Source organism: Wolffia australiana, chromosome 11 (assembly GCF_029677425.1).
Source record: "Wolffia australiana isolate 7733 chromosome 11, ASM2967742v1".
In the NCBI taxonomy this organism is placed as follows: Eukaryota; Viridiplantae; Streptophyta; class Magnoliopsida; order Alismatales; family Araceae; genus Wolffia; species Wolffia australiana.
The window spans coordinates 16,203,941-16,224,113 of NC_135845.1; the positions used below are offsets into that span (position 1 = coordinate 16,203,941).

General features: G+C 46.4%; 1 long non-coding RNA gene and 1 pseudogene across 2 annotated transcripts; one reads left to right on the forward strand and one right to left on the reverse strand.

Moving 5' to 3' along the window:
- Nucleotides 1-55: 55 nt before the first annotated feature.
- On the forward strand, nt 56-19,196 carry LOC144709909 (serine/threonine-protein phosphatase PP2A-2 catalytic subunit-like; annotated as a pseudogene). The gene is made up of 9 exons (XR_013583147.1): nt 56-510; nt 1,639-1,762; nt 1,842-1,926; nt 2,000-2,072; nt 15,015-15,129; nt 15,299-15,406; nt 15,501-15,578; nt 17,549-17,740; nt 18,818-19,196. The product of XR_013583147.1 is annotated as a serine/threonine-protein phosphatase PP2A-2 catalytic subunit-like (transcript).
- LOC144709910 (uncharacterized) lies at nt 1,272-1,761 on the reverse strand. Its single transcript, XR_013583148.1, has 2 exons — nt 1,622-1,761; nt 1,272-1,446 (listed from the first exon to the last, which is right to left on the reverse strand). It is a non-coding gene; the product is annotated as an uncharacterized LOC144709910 (long non-coding RNA).
- Nucleotides 19,197-20,173: the final 977 nt, after the last annotated feature.

The following is a 20,173-nucleotide window of genomic DNA, read 5'->3' on the forward strand; positions in this document are numbered from 1 at the left end:
CCGACCGCGGCATTCGCCCTGCCGCGCCCGCGTCGTCGAGCCGCGTCGCCCGCGCCGTGCGCCTTCGCCCGCGCCGCCCGCGCCGCCCCACGCCGTCCGCGCTCGCGCCGCCCGCGCCTTCGTTGTCCGTCCGTGCCGCACCGCGCGCATCTCCCGCAACTTGCCGCGCGCACTGCCTGCGCCGTCCACAGTCTTCCACATCGCGCCGACGCTTCGTTTGTGCGCCAGCCGCCCGAGGCGGTCTCTACCCGCACAACCACTCCGCCCAATCCCGCGACGCCACCGCGTATACCCGGGACGTCCGAGACGCTCTCGCCGCGCCCCCGAGTGCAATATCGCTGGGCCGCTCGAGACGTCTCTTACGATCGACTCCTCTACGACCACCCTTTACAACAAGCTCTGGCACCTATCGCTGCACGTCGAGCCGCCGTGACCTCTCCGGCGCCCCTCATCCAACCCACTTCGACACCGGCCATCGACGAATCACCGCACTACAAGCCCGTCGTCGAGGTACGCCGTACTCTCCGACGCTTGTTTATTAACTCTTTGCAGTGTATTTTTGTTCCGACTCCACCGCGCTCGGGCTAGGTAGGTGAGTGACGTTAAACAAGAGAGAAACTACGTCTTTGAGTGTCTTACCGGAACGGACGAGTACGACCGTTACGTGCGAGCCCAACGGATTGATTCCGTTCGGCAGTAGACGTCCTCGTCGCTCCGACGAGGTTCGAGGGGCCACCGTCGCCGTCACTCGGCGACCCGTTCAAGGTAGGAGCTCGGCGCCTCCCTCGAGTCGGAGCCTGCACGTACGACGCGCAGGACCTTCATCTCACATCGTAGTTACATAGCCGTTAGGCTAACCGTCGGACGACGACACCGCCGTTATCCGATACTTTATTATTTATCGTCGCCGAGCCATCATACACGGTGACGACGGGACGATGTTTAGACGTCTGTCCTGCATCACTCAGAGAAAAATCCTTATAACCAAAAACTTCTAAAATCCTTATATTTCTAAATTCTTCGTGAATATGAATATTCTGTTTGCAAAATCTGGTGCTTTATTCGCTGGCTGGGGAGGTAGATACCATGCACCATGTCAACGGTTCTGATCATACTCTTGAAGTTAATATTGCATATCAAATCAATAGAAATACCCGAACGAGCAACCGAGGACAGTAATAAGAGGTAGGAAATGGTGTTTAACATTGAAGATAAAAAAATAAATGAAAGAGTAAAACAGCATTGGAAATATACATCGGAACAATTTGATGGATTAATTCAGAAAGATAACATTAAACAGCTATTAGAAGGTAAATGTTAGATAATACCGCCAATGAAGACATAGTAAGAAGAGATATGAAGTACTCCACTGGGTAAGGTACAAATAGGGTCAAAAAATTTTCTTCTTATTCTCTTTTTCCACCTTTTTTTCTTCGTCTTCCATGCCTGAAAGAGTTTATTATTTTGTAAAAAAAACATTACTGGATGAGGACAGGCCATCAAACCCTAGGTAGAAATACTGGAAATGAAAAATCTTCGAACAGAGATTGATGGATTAAACTAATTCCTTCTCCAGACAACACCGAAAAAGAACAATAAAATACGAGAGAGTAACAAGTACCTTTTTGTCTTCAATAGGCGATCTTCCCTCAATCTCTCTCTCTCTCTATTGCTTTCTTCCGGGCATGGGCATGAAGAACAAATCCTCCCACGCTCCTCCTTGCTCCCAGCTCCGCGCAGAATACCACGACTGCTTCAACCGGTCCTCTATTATCTCTCTCTTCTTTCTCTCTCTACCCATTCCTCAGTTGCTTGTTTGATATGCCCTTCCGCGGTTGCAGATGGTACTCGGAGAAGTTCTCAAAGGGCCAATGGCAGAAGGAGGAGTGCGTCGCCGAGTGGGACAAGTACCGGGCCTGTCTCGCTGTGAGCCTCCTCTTCTCTCTCTACTCGCTGTGAGCCCCTTCTCTTACACTCGTCTTTCTGGGCTTTTTCGTAGCAACACTTGGAGGACAAGCAACTCCGGCGTCTGCTTGCTGAATCAGACCAGCCGGCTTCCTCCAAGGATGAAAGTCAGCCCCGTTGAAATTGGCATGTCTCTCTCTAGGTTTATGTTTCATCTGCATCTCTCTCTAGATCTTGGGATCATCTGAGAATGAGAATGCTGGGGTTGACCTGAGAGGAGATGCTCCGGAAAGTGTATGGCTGACTGCGAACGAGACTGCGTTGACTTCTGGAGGGGATGTTTGTTGGGGTTTAAGCCATCCTGACTCTTTCTGAAATCTGCATGTCTCTTTCTAGCTTTATGTTTCATCTGCATCTCTCTCTCTAGATCTTGGGATCTTCTGAGAATGAGGATGTTGGGGTTTCTGCTTCTGCTAGGGTTCACCCCAGAAGAGATGCTCTAGAGAGTTTGACCTGGCTGAGCCCGAGATTGCGTTGACCTCAGGAGGGGATTCTTGTTGGGCTTTGAGCCTTCTTGACTCGTTGATATCAGCATGTCTCTTTCTAGCTTTATGTTTCATCTGCATCTCTCTCTCTAGATCCTGGGATCATCTGGGAATGAGGATGTTGGGGTTTCTGCTGCTCCTCGGGTTGACCCGATAAGAGATGTTCCAGAGGGTTTGACCCAACTGACCCCAAGACTGCGTTGACCTCTAGAGGGTTGATATCAGCATGTCTCTCCAGAAGACCTCTGGAGGGTCTTCTGGCCTTTGTTTCTTTTTCCACTTCTGTTTCACCCTTTCTTCAGAGAGAATGCAATTCCTTTTGAGGTTTTGATTTCTAGTTGAATGTAAAGAGCCTATTCATCCCCACGAGACTACAGACTAGAGCTTATGTTAGCACATGAATTCGCGTAAGAAGCGTTCAAAGTTTCTCGTTCTAATGGTTGCTTAATTTTTATTGTTGGGCATCTTACATCGTTCTCGTTGTCCTCTTTTATTGGTATTCACTGTTTGTCATTCGAATCAGAGGCCTGGAAAGAATCTTTAAATCACTTTTGATCCTTTTGTTTTCATTTTTTTGCTTCTAAGCATTTGCGTGATTGTAATGCGATAAATCTCTCATAGAGTGACCTTCCGTTACTTCAATGTTAGTGAAGGAATTGTCAAGTGGTAAATGCCAATAACATCTGCTTGCACTTCTATCCATCATTAAGCATGCGTTGTCCTTGCTCTAGTGGGGAACTAAAATTTTAGCGTTTGGAGATTTTAATTATTTGGGGTATTGCTGGTAGGTGAAAGCTGTTCTTTTACATCATTTTAATTAAGTTTTTGGAGTGGTAAATACGAGAAATGCCAAAATTATGCACGGGTCAATGGTGGTGATCGATTTGTTGAAGTCAGGGCGACTTCTTCCTTGTAAACTTTCTTCCATCATCTTTTTAACCACAGGATGTTGGGCTTCCGGCCTTTGTTTCTTTTTCCACTTCTGTTTTCACCCTTTCTTCAGAGGGAATGCAATTCCTTTTGAGGTGTTGATTTCTAGTTGAATGTAAAGAGCCTATTCATTCCCACGAGACTAGAGCTTTTGTTGGGACATATGAATTCGTGTAGGACTAAAAATTTTCCAAGCGTGAAAACAGATGCAAGCAAGATGAAAATATTATTGTGCCAGAGGCTTGGATCGCACAGAGAGAGATAAAGGGCGGAACACACCGTAAGAAGAAGATAAACAAAAACCATTCCACTTGTCTATTTGGTTATAAGTGATCTATGCAGGTGAGTATTGAGCCGCATTAGTCCTGGTCCAATACGAGGTACAAAGGCTTGTTTAACGGTCTGATTAGTCTCAAATTTTTAGACTCACGTAAGAATTATTCTCGTTTGTTCCCCCAGGAATATGTTAGTCCACGATGAGAGAACATCAAAACTGGTACTGTGAGTTCTTCATCCTTCGGTTAACTGTCATTGTCTCATACTCTTACACGTTTGGAAGAAAATTTTCCATGAAGGAATTATGAAACAACCGTGATACATGAAAGTGTGGGTAGACTTACTTTAATTAACCTGTTGCCTTGGCGCATTACCAAAATTTATTTATTTCTTTCTCGAAATGATCTCCATGGGGTTTGACGAGGCTGTATTAATGCTCAGGCGGATGTCATCTCAGAGCCTTTCTACTAATTATCGTTAAATCTTTATTTCTCTCACATTTTTCCAGTTCTTTTAATGGTTAAGATTGAATAGTTGAAAAAACGAGGCAAAAAATTACGCCTTTGTTCGCGTTTCTTTCCATCAACCAAAAACGTCCTTCTCTTGAAAGTAATTTTTTTCTCTGTTTCTTCATCAGCATTTCATTGATAATTATGAAAACATCGCTACCGATTTCAATAGAATTGCTGATGATTACGATTAGAGTTTTGGAGCTGTCATAAGCAATATTTGAGTTTAGACACCATTTGTCAAATGCATCAGAGCCTGCAAGTGCATCATAGTATACAGGTGTCTCTTCACGATAGGTGGAGGGGGGAATCCTATAAATAAAAGAAGGATCAAATGAATGGCAAGAAGAAGAGCCAGTCTTGGGAAAGGAGCAGGAGATCCTCTAACTCAGGGAGAAGAGTTGACCAATTAGGCCAGCGCTCCTCTCCTATCTCATCTCTAGCGCTGACATTTCCTATCTTCTAGCTTGACTTTTCGCACAATCTGATCTACTATTTCTTCTACAAACATAGCAAGGATCTCTACGGTTCATGAATTGTGGAAAAGAGGAAATGCCGGTTTCTTGAAGTGGCGTTTCTTATATGATCACGGATCCTATCATTTTGGTATCAGAGCTGCTCTATCCTCCATTCAACTTGTCAGACATGGAAAAAAGTTGAAGAACTGGTAAGGCGCCACATATCAGAAGAGGTGTAGGAAGGTTCTGATGCATTCCCCCCACCAACTGAAGGGATATCAAAAGAGAAGAATGCTTGCAACAGCATATAAAAGGGAGACGTCCTCTTTCATAGAAGAGTACTGGCAGGTTCCAAGTAACACGGGAGAGAAAATGAGAGGAGAAGATAGAGGATGAGTAGACGGATATAGAATGGACGGAGGTCTTCCAAAGAACGATGAGCAGCTCACCTGAAGAGGAGTCCTGTCGGAGCGACCACCTGGGAAAGCAAGGAAAGGGGCCGATTAGGTTACTGAAAGGGGGGTGAGTAAATGAGAGAGGGAAAAGGAGAGGAGAAGAAATAAACGAACCCTCAACTGACTGGCTGTCTCCTTTACTTTCCGCTAGGCTATTTATAACCGTCTCCTGGCGTTTCCTTTGATACACTTGATGCCCGAGCATATCAGGTTCTTGAACACTTGATGCAAGAAATGGCTGCCATATCAGCTCGTGTGAAGAACAAAGCCTCAATATCTGCTTCTACTACCTAAGAAGATGTTGATCTGGAGTTTCGAAGACCCATGGCTGACCAGAAAGTTCAAGAAAGAAGGTTAGAAATGGAATCTTGATTAATGCAGAGATCTACCTATTTTGGGGTTTCCCAACCTGAGTCCTGGCTTAGGCGCACGGAGTTCTTCTTTTACCTGCATCATCTGCCAGGCAAAGACAAAAGGCATCTGATAGCACTCAACATGGACAAACCAGCATTGACATGGTTTCAATATGCAGAAGTGCAATTTGGCACAACTGCCTGGGCAGGTTTCAAAACTCGGTTCATAGACCTGTATGGTATGTCCACCCATTCATAAATCAATGAAAAGACATCCTTTCATGATTGCTGAGCGGAACTTGAAACAATGGTTTTGCCGCCTCCTTTTGTGGTAGATAAGATCAAGGAAAGTGCTTACTTCCAAGGTTTATTCCCCAAGATTAGAGATGAAGTTTTAACAGGAGCACCCAATAATATGTAGGATATGATGGCTTTATCTATTAGAGCTGACGCAGATCTAGGCATATTCTATAAAGGCTGAAAAACTCTTCTTTCATATGCAAATTTTCTGGCTCATTTGTCTCAATTTCCATGCCCGCTAAATCATGACACAAACACAAGAAGACGGAATTTGAGAATTATGGATGTGGATTTCCAGCAGAGGAAGAACAAGAGACTGTGTACTCTAGGACATCGATGCAAGAAAATTTCAATTGATTTTAATCGGGGAGGCAGATAACGCATGATTTAGTGGAAGACTTTGATGGCCCGATTTAAATTGATGACTAGCTGATTACAAAGGAATACTATTTTTGGCTAGAGTTAACCCTAAGGCTAGCTTAATGACCTTTTCCGCAGGTTCTTTAAAAACGTGGTGCAGTATTTACGGCCCCTAGTCATGTTACTGATAGACGGTGGTACTACCCAAAATTTCGTTAACCCACACATCTTGCCTTCATTTTCCATTCTAGTGCTTGATGAACCTATATTTGATGTGATGTCGGGAGATGGATATCTTAGATCATCACAAGGTATCTCTTTACATATTCCTTCATAGATGCAAGGGCTTACTATCTAGCGGGATTTCCTACTGATATCACTTGGGGATTTTATGCAGTACTTGGTGTTCAGTGGCTCAAATTTTTTAATGGGTTTTACTCGGATTACAATCACTTGACCCCCAAAATTCTTTGGAATGACTGTCTCTATTAGTGGCAAGCAGACCAAAAGTTCTGGCCTAGTGAATTATGAGCATCTTGACAAGCTCAAGAGATATTAGTAAAAGGAAAAGGCAATTCTGATGGCGTCTTTGATTCATCCCTGGTTTATCCATTCAAGCAATCACATAACCATAACATCCACATATTCGCGAGGCCTAAACTAGTAAGTATCATACCGTACCACTACTCACTCATGCATAATAATGAGTAAGGCGGCTTGACCTAGGAACTCCTTGATTCTCATGTTATTTGGCCTTTATCGTGTCTTTTTTCCAGCCCAGCCTTGCTGATTAAAAAAGGAGGGGAGATTGGTGGACATATTTAGAATATCATGCATTGTACAGAATCACCATTCCCAATGGATTCCCAATTCCTATCATGGATGAGCTATTGGAGGAACTGCATGGAGTAACTATCTTTACGAAACTAGATCTAAAATCTGGATTGTGTCAAATATATATGAATGGAGAAGCTATCCCCAAGATAGCTTTTACAACCCATCAAGGATACTATGAGTTCACCGTCATGCCTTTCGGTCTTTCTTCAGGCCCAGCAATATTTCAAGCATTGCTGAACTCCATTTTCAACTATTATTTGTGCTGGTTTGGTTTTGGTATTCTTTAATGATATACTGCTGTATAGCAAATTTTCGGAGGATCATGAAGTGCATTTAAAAAGGGCTCTGGATATCCTTCAAAATAATCTGTGGTTGTTAGTGAGACATGTCCTCTATGGGCTAATGGGCCCTGTTCTATAAGCCCATTAGCCCTATTCTCTATTCTATCTCTTAAGGGTATATATACCCCTCTTGTAACTCTCATTCATTATGTCATTACATTCTATTCTCCTTCAACCTCTCTTCTCCCCCAGACCCTCTAGGGTTTACATGGTATCAAAGCTCAAGCTCTTGATCCTAGTGAAGGACTTGACATCATCCTCCGGGTACACGACTCTAGTCGTGTTCGCCTTCCAGCCTGTGTGCAGCCCTAGCCGCACACAGACCGCCGCCCGCAGGTAGCAGTTCGCGCAGCCCTAGCCGCGCGTGCCGACATCAGGAAGCCGCGCGTGCCGCCCCTTGTCGCCGCGCGCAGCTGCTGTTGGCCGCGCCCCCTTGCCGTCCGCCCGCAGACAGCAGTCCGCGCGCCGCAGCTTCCGCGCGGCCGTCCACCCGCAGGCAACAGTCCGCGCGGCCGTCCGCCCGCAGACAGCAGTCCGCGCGCCGCAGCTTCTGCGCGGCCGTCCACCCGCAGGCAACAGTCCGCGCGGCCGTCCGCCCGCAGACAGCAGTCCGCGCGCCGCAACTTCCGCGCAGCCATCCGCCTGCAGGCAACAGTCCGCGCGGACGTCTGCCCACAGGCAGCCGTCCGCCCAGCCGTCCGCCCGCAGACAGCAGTTCGCACAGCCAGCCGTTCGCGACGCCGTCCGCCCGCAGGCAGCCGTCCGCGCAACTGTCCGCCCGCAGCCAGCAGTCCGCGCGGCTAGCTGTCCGACCTCTGCTGTGCATCCATCTGCTGTGCATTACGCCCGCAGGCCGCCGTTTGCCCAGCTAGCAGCCCGCTGGCCGCCGTCCGCGCCGCCCGTAGCGCACAGACTAACACTTTGCTTCTGCGATTTCGTCTAGATTTCGTGGCGCGGCTTCTCCGATTTCGTCTAGGTTTCGGGGCTCCGCCCCGTACCCCGCGGGGGGCGCTGCCCCCTCGACCCCCGCCACCTGACCGCGCAGGTGGAACCGCAACATCCCGAGCATTGCACGGCTCTGCTGAAGATCTGGTGTCGTCGACTGCCCAGTGAGCCGTCTGCTGTGTGTCGAAACCGTCTGTCCAAGCCATGGCTGATGACAAGTCTGCTGCCACCATCACGCCCGACGAATTCTCTGACGCCGACTTCCTCGAAAAGCCGCTTTCCCATAAAGTGGTTAATCCCCTACCGCATCCACCCGACGCGGGGCGTCTTTCCGGGCCCAATGTTCTGAAATGGAGCCGCTTCGTCGAGTCTACGCTGAGAGCTCGACAACTCTTCAAGCATTGCACGGCTCCAGCTCTTTCGACCTCCCACCCTCACTATGCTGCCTGGGATGCGGAGGAGCACTTTATCTTAAATTGGCTTCGCCTTCACACCCTTACTCCGGACTTTGCGGACACATTTCCTCACCAGGCCACGGTCAAGGGTTTTTGGGATCAAGCAAACCTCTTTTGCGGCAAAGATGGGGACAATTGGCGTCTCCTTGACTTAGTGGGCCAGGCATATTCCCTCCGCCAGGGATCCATGTCCATTATGGAGTATGCCCTGGCCCACAAACGCATCTGGGATGAGGTTGATCACTACCTCCCTCCGAACACCTCCAGCCTAATGTATCAACATACGCTACGTCTTCGCTTGCTGGGCTTCATCAGGGGGCTGAATCGAGAATATGAGCACATCCGACGCGCTGCCATGTACCGCACGGAGGGTCTGCCCACCATTTCCGAGCTGGTGAAAGAGCTTCAAGAAGAGGAGAGTCATATCCTGAAGTTTGGCCGTCAAGCTTCCGAGGATCCACGGGATTCGATGGCCCTCCTCTCTCGGCCCTCCTCCACCCCTGCATCGACCCAGGAAGGCGCTGCCCCGGTCTGTTCCTACTGTAGCAAGATCGGTCATGTGGAATCCCACTGTCGGAAGAAGTACTTCGCTGAACAGAAGAAGAAGAAGAAGAAAGAGTCGGCTTTGCTTGCTCAGTCTACTTCCGGTGCTTCTCAGCATGTTACGGCAGAACAGTTTGATCGTGTGCAGGCCGAGCTTGCTCGGCTCACGTCCCAGCTCTCTGCTCTTCAGACATCCACCTCGGTGCCCTCCTCGTCTTTCTTTGGTGCGTGCTCTACCCTACCCACTACGGAGTGGTACTGTGGTCATACCGCCTTTACGGCTCCCCTGGTTGCGGATACGACTTGGGTAATTGACTCGGGGGCAACGGAACATATGACCCCCTTCAACCACCGGTTTGTCTCGTACGAGCGACATGGTGGGGGCCGCACTGCTCTTACTGCGGGTGGTGGACGTCTTCCCGTGGCGGGTATTGGGGCAGTCTACATCGATGGTCTGGGAGTGGTTCAAGGGGTTCTGCATGTTCCGTTGCTGCGAGCCATTTTGATGTCCCCTCAGCGTCTTGTTGATTCTGTGTCTTGTTCTTTTCACCTGACACCTGACAGAATGTCTCTGTCTAACAAGGTGGGGAGAACTACACCGATTAGACGCGAGCACGGGTTGCTGCTGCTGGACGATGGGGGGACCTCGTAGTGCTTCCGGGTGCAGCCCAGTCTTCGGCTGGCCGATGAGCAGCGGAGGGGTCGACTACATCTGCCGCATCAGCGCCTCAGGCATCCGTCATTTGCTATTTTAAAGCGTTTGTTTCTGACTTTGTTTGTGGGTTTGGACCCGAAGACTATTGTGTGTAAGGCTTGTCAGTTGGCTAAACACCGCCGGTCGTCTTTTCCCTCATCTCAGTCTCATACCTCGATGCCACTCCTCCGCATTCACAGCGATGTCTGGGGACCGGCCCCCAAACCGAGCCTGCAGGGCCATCGGTACTTTCTGATTTTTGTTGACGAGGCCACCCGGTGCACGTGGACGTATCTACTTCGGGCCAAGTCCGATGTGTCAGGGTCTGTCCGACATTTTTGTGCCATGATCCAGACCCAGTTTGGTCGTGGCATTCAGCGCTTCCGGTCGGACAACGCCCGTGACTTCTTCAATGCCGACCTCGATGCGTTCTTTGCGGAAAGAGGGATCTTGCATGGGTCCTCATGTGTTGCTACACCGGAGCAGAACGGTATGGCAGAAAGGCGGATCGGCTATGTGACCTCGACCGCTCGGACACTCTTGGAGAATTATACGGTTCCGTGGACATATTGGGGTGAGGCGATTTTGACGAGCACCCATCTCATCAATCGCCTCCCATCCCAATCCCTCGACTTTGCTACGCCTCTTGACCGTCTCGGTGCGGCGTTCCCGGGGGTTCCATTGAAGACCGGCCTTCTTCCACGGGTATTCGGATGCACGGCGTACGTCCACGATACTTCACCGACCTTGACAAAGCTGGATGCTAAAGCTCTACGGTGTGTGTTTGTGGGGTACTCGACTCTCCAGAAAGGGTGTCGGTGCTATCATCCGCCTTCCAGGCGGTTCTTCGTTTCGGCGAATGTTACCTTTGCCGAGTACGAGCCCTACTTTTGAGATTATTCTTCCTCACCCCGCCTTCCGTTGGATGAGGATCCTTCGGTTCCTCACTTGGAACCGGTTCCATCCGCGGAGCCCACTGCTCCGACCGTGTCATCGTCTCATGATCTATCTTCCTTTGACCCTCCAGTCCCCTCTTCGTCATCTCTTGAGGTTCTTCCAGCACCTCCTATTCCCGACTTCGATGTCGCTCCCTCTTGGTCTCCTCCTGAGGCCTCTTCCTCTCCGATGGTTGACACTTCCTCTCCTCTCGGCGAGTCATTGCCGACTCCCGACGAGGATTCTTTTCATGACTGTTCTCCTGATTTTCCTCCTACTCAGGCTTCCGCTCTCTCTTCTTCCGGCGATGGACCTCCTTCCTCCGATGGCAATGATGATCATCTTGGCTGGCCCATCGCCCTTCGCAAAGGGGTTCGCAAGTGCACCCGCACTCCCCTTTATCCCATGTCTCATAATGTATCTCTCGCACGGCTGAGTGCCCCCTACCGGCTGTTTCTTTCCCGCATCGAATCGGATCCCATCCCTCGCCGCATCACCGATGTTATCGCTTCTCCTCATTGGAAAGCGGCGATGGACGAGGAGATGCAGTCCTTGCTCAAGAATCGTACCTGGGATATCGTCCCTCTTCCTCCTGGAAAGAAGGCGGTGGGGTGCAAGTGGGTCCACGCTAAGAAGCACCATGCAGATGGGACACTCGAGCGTCACAAATCTCGACTTGTGGCTCGGGGGTTCACCCAAGCTTATGGCGTCGACTACTTCGAGACCTTTTCTCCGGTGGCGAAGATGGAGACTATCCGTCTTCTCTTGGCATTGGCGGCTCACTTCCAGTGGGTAATTCGACAGTTCGATGTGAAGAACGCCTTCCTGCACGGGGATCTGACTGAAGAGGTCTACATGCAGCAGCCTCCGGGCTATCCTCTCGGCCTGCCGGGCACCGTCTGTCGACTGCGTAAGTCTATCTATGGACTGAAACAGTCCCCACGGATGTGGTTCGGTCGCTTCGCCTCTGTCATGAAGGCTGAGGGATACACCCAGAGTAATGGGGATGCCACCATGTTTTTCCGGCATTCGTCCGGTGGTGTCTCCATTCTTGCTATCTATGTGGATGATATGCTACTGACGGGGTCTGATATGGTCGAAACTACACGTCTTGCTGCCGCTTTGGCTAAGGAGTTCGAGATCAAGGCCTTGGGCCAACTTCGGTACTTCCTTGGCCTTGAAGTTGCTTACTCCCCTCGGGGTATCTTCGTCTCCCAGCAGAAGTACTGCATGGACTTGTTGACTTTGACCGGCATGACGGAGTGCGCGCCAGCCAGCACTCCCCTCGACCCTAACGTAAAATTGGGGAAGGGGGAGGACTCGCCTCCAGTGGATCACTATGAGTACCAGCAGATTGTGGGAAAATTGATCTACTTGACGCACACTCGGCCCGACATCAGCTTCGCCGTCAACCTCCTGAGCCAGTTCATGCATGATCCACACGCCATTCATCGCCAGGCGGTCACTCGGGTACTTGCGTATCTGAAGGGCTGTCCAGGGAAGGGTGTACTCTTTCCTTGCAGCTCGGACCGGACGGTGAAGGTCTACACCGATGCAGACTTCGGGGGGTCCCTTGTTGATTATCGCTCCACGACCGGGTACTGCACCTTCGTCTTCGGCAGCCTGGTTAGTTGGAAAAGCAGCAAGCAGGACAAAGTGTCCCGCTCTAGTGCCGAAGCCGAGTACCGAGCGCTTGCTGATGGGGCCTCGGAGGCTCAGTGGATCTATGGGATACTCCATGACCTACGGGTTGAGTATGCCGGCCCGATTCACTTCTTCTGTGACAACAAGTCGGCAATTGCACTGGCCAAGAATCCGGGCCAGCAGGGAAAGATCAAGCACATGGAACGTGACCGCTACTTCTTCAAGGAGCGGGTTGACGAGGGCATCTTTGACCTTGATTTTGTTGCTTCCTCTGATCAAGCTGCTGATGTGCTTACCAAGGGCCTATCCAGGCCTCTCTTGCAGCGTGCAGTATCCAAGCTCGGTATGGACGATATCCACACTTCGCTTGCGGGGGGCTGTTAGTGAGACATGTCCTCTATGGGCTAATGGGCCCTGTTCTATAAGCCCATTAGCCCTATTCTCTATTCTATCTCTTAAGGGTATATATACCCCTCTTGTAACTCTCATTCATTATGTCATTACATTCTATTCTCCTTCAACCTCTCGTCTCCCCCAGACCCTCTAGGGTTTACAGTTGTGAATAAACATTAAAAGGTGTAGTTTCCTCCAAGATTGAATGTACCTTTTAGGACACTGAGTATTGACACTTGGAATATCCACTGATGCAGACAGAATATAATGTCATGCAAAACTGGCCGATACTGAAACAACAAATCATCCACTGGCAAGATATGAAACAACAAGTCAAAGGACATGCCTCAGCTTGCCATATCTGCCTAACGCACAAGAACTCTACCTTGAATCCTGCTGGCCTTTCAGAGCCATAATCTATTCCTGAAAAAATATGGAAAGGTGTATCCTTGGGTTTTTCTAGAAGGATTACGTGATTCCAGCGGGTAGAATGCAGTATTGGTTGTAGTTGACTAACTCAGCAAGTAACCGTACTCTGTAGCAATCAATCATCCATTCTCAGATAAAGATATTGCTCAAGTATTCCTTAATGTAAACTGTAAGATTGCATTTTTATCAGCTTTTTCTGGAAGTAGTTACATAAGCAAGGGACCACAATACGTTTCAGCTCATCTTACCACCCAGAAACAAATGGTCAAATAGAAGTAACCAACAGGAGTTCGGAATGGTACTTAATGTTTCTCCTCTTCTACCCGCCTCTGCCAAGATCTTTCCAGTCTTACACATTTAAAAATTACGCGAATTGTGGAGATTATTCCGTGATTTTGACTATGCCTGCTAATCTATCTGGCGAATGGGAATGGCAGGTACATCTGAATCTATCCTTTCCCATCAATTCATCAGGGATGGCCTCCAGCTCCTTGTGAAATGGAGGTACCTTCCCGAATTGGAAGAAACCTGAAAGAATCATGATGTCACCAAAAAGAAGCAATGTTAGGAAGAAGCAATGTCATGATGTCACCACTTGGGAAACCAATTACTCTTCGGGCACAGAAGCAATGTTAGGGTCCTACCTATGACCTATCATAAATAGAGAAGAAGAAGGTGCCACTTGGCAAACACATCAGAGCCTGCTCTTGCATTGGAGTCCACATGCATCTCTTCAGAATAGGAGGTGGTGAATCCTATAAATAAAGGAAGAAGGATCATTTTACCGGTATTGATTCACTTCTCTTTCAAGAAGACGAGCCAGTCTCAGGGGGAGCAGGAGATCCTCCAGATCAGAGAAGAGGCTGCCAATTTGTTCAGCACTTCTTGCATATCTATCTCGGACATTACCCATCCTCTATATCTACTACTCACACAATCTGATATATGACTTCTTCCATAAACATCTCACTGAATTCAACCGTTCTTAAATTGTGGAAAAGAGGAAATTCAGGTTTCTTGAAGTAGTGTTTCTTGTAAGATCCATTATTTGTCAAGTGCCGCCTCTAATTAATTGTTACTTCTAAACTCAGACAATATCGACTGTTCTGACAGTTTCTGACTTTAAAGTTATCTCAATTGTTTTTTGTTTTTTGATTTTTTTCTATTTCCATGATATCCATCTTATTTAAGGAAGTAATCTAGAATGCTAGAAATGTTCCACATGATAAGTGTCATGATTCCAAATATTTTGGGGGTGCTTTCTCATTCTGAAAACACATTGGCTGTCTTTATAATGATTGCCTAGTTCAGGTGGGTGGTTTCAGTGGAGACTAGGGTAATTTTGACGAATTTTTTTTCATTTGTTTATGGCTGATTCCTCTGAATGAATGGCAATGTACTTTGGGCCAAAGCTCTTTAAAGATCCTTTGTCATGCAGATAACTTGTTCCGCATTCTTTTGGAATTCTTCACTCATGCCACATCTTCAAGGAGTCACCTCACCATGCATTAATTCATAACATGTTTACTTAAGTTAACCTTCAACAATGCGGTTACTTATCATTTACTATTAGTATATAATCTCGCAATGTCACTGCCTTGATGTGTGCGTCGGTATTTCAAGGATCTATCTTCTGAGGGCGATCTTGTCTTAATTCAGTGATATTGTCCCTCATCTGCTCACTTGAAGTTTCATCACTGTTGCAGATCGCGGATATTATTCTGTCGAGACAGTCACTCTTTTGGTAGCCCTTAAAGTTCGTTACAGAGAAAGAATCACAATTTTAAGGGGGAATCATGAGAGCCGTCAAATAACCCAAGTGTAAGATGTCTAACAACCTTTTCTATATTTCCAGTTCCGATAAGCTAAAAATGAGTAAATATGAAGTTTCCTAGTACCATTCTCTGACCTTAGAGTGTCAGTTTTTTTTAAAAATCATTATTTCATGTTTTCTTTCTTTCAATTTTTGAGGCGCCTCCCATGGTCACAGGTATGGGTTCTATGATGAATGTTTGAGAAAATACGGGAATGCAAACGTTTGGAAATATTTTACTGATCTCTTTGATTATCTCCGCTCACGGCACTCATCGAAGGCCAGGTTTGTGGCTCTCCATCGTCTTCAAAATTGGTACAATTTTTGTTCTCTTATTTCTTGATGCTGAACATGTTGTGATGATGATAATGTCACACAGATATTCTGCCTCCATGGAGGTCTTTCACCATCACTTGATACCTTGGATAATATCCGTTCTCTCGATCGAGTTCAAGAGGTACGGTTTAGATGGAACACAGTCTACTTTAAAATTTTCTTTACATACGGTGTTCTTCTGATTTAAGATTTCACGTGGATACTGTTAAGATGCAAGATAGATCCTTCAATATAAGATGTAGATTTTAAATGTATCCAACAAATTGACGGCAATTGACGGATCTTTGAGACAATTCAACTACTACAAATGTTCGATAGAAGAATAGAGATCGAAGAACAAAGGGAGAATAATAGACGGACTCTCCTGAAGGATGATTGAACTCCTGACGACCCAGATCGGACTTCGTCAGCTGCTGCGGATGATCCCCAAACCTCTCCCAATGAGAGACAACTCTAGAAGTTTACAGGATTGGTAAATACTTACTCCCTCAGCTGGATGTCAGGATCCTTCCACTACCCAACTAGCATTGAAAAGGAAGAGAGAGGAACAATGCTTGATCCTGGAGAAGAGACCAAGTTCTGGAGTGTATGAGACTTGAGATCTTCATGTACCACTATCTATTCCATCCTACCCACTGGTCTGAAATGGAACAAAACTGCAGACTCTGTGGCGGATGATTGACCAAAATGTTGTTATGCCCCATTTCATCAGTTGTCCAGTTCCAAGCCTCCCTTGCTTCTTTTAGGGTTTGGCCAAAGATTACTGATATGACATCTGAGGATGAAACTCCAATATGGTGCCTCCTCCCGGAACTTCTGTGATTTGTGATCGCAAGATCAAATAATATCCAGAAGGGGCAATCTGATTCAAGAAAGGACCAACTTTGATAGAGAAAAGAGGAATGACACCAATGTGAACAAGAATACCAATAAGTACGGAGGGTAAAGATAGAGAAGAGGAACTTCCCCCCTCGCTGTGAAAGGAGAATCTCCTTGCTCGCCCCGCCTCAGATGCGATGAGTTTCTTCCAAAAAACTTCATGCCCTCTCTCCATTGTTTGAAATGATATTCATAACCCGGAATTCCTGCCTGAGTCTAGTTCTGACGTGTTGCTTGAACATGCGGTGCTGACTTTTTTCCTTCGTTCCTCCATGTAATGCCGGGGAAGGCTCTTATCAAGGACTTTGTCAATACATGAACTAGACAGGTTTAAAGACGGGTTAATTGTTAGTGGTATGGGGCCAATAAAGTAGTACCCACGTGAAGAAATAAAACATTAAAAAACTTTAATTGGGTCTCCGTTATATGTAGCCCATTACACATTTGGGCTACTTAAAGAATAAGAAACATGATGAACTTAAGACACCTCAGTAACACCTTGTATTATGATTTTTTGTTTTTCGTCATGAATTCTCTCTTTATCAGATGTCATTCCGTTGTCCTTTAAAGAAGGAATTTTCTCTAATTTTGCCCTCACTGTGGTCGACGGTTAGAGCGGGGGTGAAGAGAACCTCTGCCATCTTATATCCTTCTGATATCCTGACAGTGTTACAGATGCAATTCTCATTGATGGGAAAGAATGATTGGTTTCTATTGATAGAGGACAAACATTCCCATAGGCACTTTCACAGGATACAAAATCCAATTCAAAAGAAGGCCAATATCTGTCAAAACTAGTGATCATGTACATCCATGTAATCATCATGTCTATGTGTGGCGACATCTATACTGACACATATCCAAAGACATCCGTCAGAATGAGAACCCCAGTTATAATTCCTGTCTTCTATAATGCCACTGTCTCATGGTTCCAGTCTCATGTGTCACCATTTTTACTGACATTATTCACGGAACATTGCTATATATGTATACATTTGGGCCAACCTTGAGCATGAACTCCATTTCTTCATCTCCATTTTTTCCAAACACACCAAAAGAGCCTCTCATATATTCTAATATCAATCTCCGAGATTTCCTTTATTTTTCAATTTTTTCTTCCTTTCAGTTTCTTAACAAGTATAGCAGTTTTTTTATGGAAGGCAGAGCTTTCCTCACCCTGACCTCTCTCTCTCTCTTGATGTTTTTATTTAGGTCCCGCACGAAGGGCCAATGTGCGACCTTCTGTGGTCTGATCCAGATGACCGGTGCGGGTGGGGTATATCTCCACGGGGAGCGGGCTATACTTTTGGCCAGGACATTGCTGCTCAGTTCAATCACACGAATGGCCTCTCTCTCATCTCCAGAGCTCATCAGCTTGTTATGGAAGGCTTCAGCTGGTCTCAGGTTGGTAGAAACCTCATTCCTGGACACTCAACTTATTCATACCCTTTCCAGAAGAGAGAGAAAAAGGAGAAGAGAGGAGAAAGAAAAACACATTTGAGAAGGGTAAGAAAAGAGAAGGGAAATGGGCTCAGATATAGCCAAGGAAAATAGTTTATTCGTCATTGATAAATTTGGGATTTGAGAGCTTTCCCTCGTTTGCATCATAGGGAGTTTGACATGGAGATTTGCATTTTAATGTTGAAATACCGTTAATTGGATTCATATGCAGAGCACAGAGAGAGAGAGATCAATTTGTCTTTCATGTTTTTTGGGATATCAAAGTTATTATATTTGCATTATACAAAATTGAGCTCTGAGATTCTTTCTGTGTATCTCTTTCTCGTTCTCCCTCTCTCTTCAATTTCCTTCTCTCTCTCTCTCTCTCTCTTTCTCTTGCTGTCTCTTTCTCTCTCTTTATCTGCACCTCCCTCTCTTCTTTCTCTTGCTGTCTCTTTCTCTCTCTTTATCTGCACCCTCTCTCTTCTTTCTCTTGGTGTCTCTTTCTCTCTCTTTATCTGCCTCTCTCTGTCTCTTCTTCTTTCTGCCCCCTTCTCTATCTTCCATTCTCTCTCTCTCTTTTCATATATCTCTCCGTCTATTTCCCCTTTTCCTCCCTTTCTCTCTCTAACTCTCTCTCTCTCTTCGTATACCTCCTTCTATTTCCCCTTTTTTCTCTCTTTCTCTCTAACTCTCTCTCTCTCTCTTCATATATCTCTTTCTATTTCCCCTTTTTCTCTCTTTCTCTCTAACTCTCTCTCTCTCTCTTCATATATCTCTTTCTATTTCCCCTTTTTCTCTCTTTCTCTCTTTGTCTCTCTAACCCTCTCTCTCTCTCTTCATATATCTCTTTCTATTTCCCCTTTTTCTCCCTTTCTTTCTTTCTCTCTCTATATCTCTCCTTCTATTTCCTCTTTTTTTTTCTCTCTCTCTCTCTAACTCTCTCTCTCTTTTCATCTTCCTCTTTCTCTACTTTATACGAGTGGAAACACATCCCTTGGACTAAAATGCTGAGTAAATGGGCTGTGACTTGGTTTGCAGGAAAAAAATGTGGTTACAGTGTTCAGCGCCCCCAATTACTGCTATCGGTGCGGGAACACCGCCGCCATTCTACAGATTGGAGACAACATGCAGCAAGAGTTTCTCCAGTTCGAGCCGGCCCCCCGCCAGATCGAGCCCGACACCACCCGCCGGACCCCTGATTATTTTCTCTGATTTCCATCTCCACACCCACCACCTTCTAAAATACCTCTCTCTTTCTCTATCTCTCTCTCTCTATTCATTTTTCTCTTTTTATATCTGTCTTTCCCTCTATCACTGTCTATCTCTCGCTCTCTCTATTATTTCTTTTGTAGTGTGTGTGACCATAGTGAAGTTTTTTATCTTGCAGTGCATCAATGGATGACCAAATGTTGTGAAATCAGGTTGTGGGCCAAAATATAGAGGCAATGGATAGATGTAGAGATATGAAAACTATAAAAGTCTGGTTCTCTTGGACAATGCATGAACTGACTTAAAAGTCCCACGAAAAAAAATATATCTGGCCTAGAATGCTGGAGATAGATAAGTTTACCGATTAATTTTTGATATTGTACACGATCCACCGGAGCAGCTTCTTCACACATTCCCAACGTAGTTAGCATCAATGGGTATCGATGACAGCTTGAAGTTGCTCATGCCCATCTCTTTCAAAATATCCAATACATATTTCCTTTGAGAAATGAAGATACCATTAGGAGAATATGCAATTTCAAAACCAAGAAAATAATGCAGCAGTCCCAGGAACTTGATGTCAAAGGCTTGACCAAGTTTCTGGCCCAGCACAACTATCTCATCTTCATCATTACCAGTAACCACAATATCATATATAGACACAAGTAAAGCAGCCACTTTGCCAGTTTCACTAGTCTTCACAAACAGGGTATGATCTCCCTTACTTGGTAGATATCCCATACATTCCATGGCCTGAGAGAAGTTCCTAAACCATGCTCTCGGGGACTGTTTCAGTCCATACAGTGCTTTCTTCAACTTGCACACTTGTCCTCTGGATCGTGACTGATAAATATCCAAGAGGAAGTTCCATATAGATCTCCTCATCTAGATCCCCATGCAGAAATGAATTTTTTACATCATACTGATACAATTTCCGATTCAAGTTGGCTACAACTACAATTAGGATTCGTATGTTTTTCAATTTTTCTACAGGAGCAAACGTCTCACCATAGTCAATCCCGTATGATTGAGTGTATCCCTTGGCTACCAATCGAGCTTTATACCTTTCTAAAGTACCTTTTGCGTTATATTTGATAGTATATACCCACCTGCATCCCACAGCTTTCTTCCCAGGTGGTAAGGTGGACATCTTCCAGGCGTAATTCTTGATGAGTGCATCCATCT